The following is a 1,894-nucleotide window of genomic DNA, read 5'->3' on the forward strand; positions in this document are numbered from 1 at the left end:
TAAATTTGAACTCTGCTCCTAGGATGGAAGAGGAACTATCTTAGGTTTCTTGTACCTGGGACTGTAACCTGGTGCTGTACTGATGTTGCTCTGAGACCCACATGAAACCCTCATATTTGGTGCTTTGCTGAGGGGCATGGGGTAAGGGATGGATGGTGCTGCTAGAGGTTGTAGGGATTTGGCAGTTAATGGGGTGCTAAGTGAGGTCCTAGTGGTGATATCTGGCATGTGCTGAGACCAGTGGGGATGTTTCTGTGTTTCCACAAGCCTGTTTGGTGTTGATGTCTACCTGTTTGCCTGGGGATGTGCTGAAGTATTTGGCAGTTCTTGGAGCTGGAAAATGCTTATTCCCCTACCTATGCTGAGGCACATGTCAGGGCTTGGTGTTGACATTTCCCTGCTCTATTATACTAGGACTCAGGTTCTGCTGGTTTGCTGAAGTGGGGCTTGCTGAGACTCTTTTTGTCCTGTATAGTACTCCCCATTTGCCTAAATGTCACAAACCTTTATTGTTGATCTTCAAAGTTTCTGGTATTAAAAGATTGTTTTACCCTGGTTTTTTTTTTCTGGTTCTGCTGTTCCAGGATTCCTGGGGATTTTGGGGGGCTATTTTGTGATTGTTTGCAGATCAATATGGGGAAATTATGGCGATTAATTGCTACTCTGCTATCTTGGTTCCTGGAAGTCCCTTTGGTTAGCATTTTAAATAAGTCCAAGCTTCTCTTTAACAGAAACCTTTTTTTAAATGCCAATATTATTCCAGTGATACTATATGGTCCTAAATCATGAAACACCATATTCAATGAAGAATGAAATTTATGGTTGATTCAAAGGATAGTGGAAAAAAGGATTCAAAGGATAGTTGATTCAAAGGATGCACTTTATGTAGGCTGTAGCATATTTCCAAAGATGACTAATGTATAAGAAGTGACTAAAAAGTTATCATTTAGTTAATGTATAATCAGAAAAGGAGATTGATTAATTGGGTTAATAGAGTAATGCTTTGATATCCAGAAAATGATGAAAAGTATAGAGGCAGATCTCTGGTGCTTTAGGCAGACCCTTATGATGATGGAAAGGGAAGGTGGGAAATGATCACTGGTATTAGTCACAAAGATAAGATGATATAGATCACTGGTGATTTGACCTAATTGAAGGAAATACCCATAGAGATAAGATCACTGATTCGTTCAATCCAGTTAAAAGTTTATAGAGCATAATCACCACAAGTATATCAGGTAGGCTATAAAAGTATTATCTTACCAATTAGGAGGACTGGATGACTTTTGACCTCACTCCACAGGAGTATAAAAAAAAAATTCATGTAGTTTATTTGAGAACACATAATTAGTTAGGAGTCAATGGCAAGATTTGAAGGAAGATCTATCAACACAAAGTCTAGCATTCTACTGCTCCACAGTAATATTATAATATTTATTTATTTTTAATTTGATTATTGCATGTTGATGTTATTTTAATGGATAATGATTTTGCATCACATTTATTTACCTTTGTTGGCACCCCACTCTTTTCATCATAGCATGCTTCTTCATGCTACCATCTTTCCTACTTTGAAATAACTTCTGCTCTCACTAGCTAGAGATTTCTTTAAAGTGAATAAATTTTCTCCATTCCAGAAGAGATGGTCTTTTTTTTTTTTTAAATAAAACTATACTGTCTTTTATACCTCCTGTCTTCCCAGAGAACTATCTCATATGTCAAGTTTTTAGGAGATACTCTATTTTACAGAGGTAAGGCCCAGCAAGCAAACTGTGCCATAAACTTGGCATAACAACAATCCTTTGTATTCATTCTTTGGCAAAATTATTGTATTGCTTTGACCAGTACTAGATGTTCTCAGACCTTGGCCTTCCACTGGAAAAGTTTCCTTGTT

This window comes from Sarcophilus harrisii, chromosome 3 (assembly GCF_902635505.1).
Source record: "Sarcophilus harrisii chromosome 3, mSarHar1.11, whole genome shotgun sequence".
In the NCBI taxonomy this organism is placed as follows: Eukaryota; Metazoa; Chordata; class Mammalia; order Dasyuromorphia; family Dasyuridae; genus Sarcophilus; species Sarcophilus harrisii.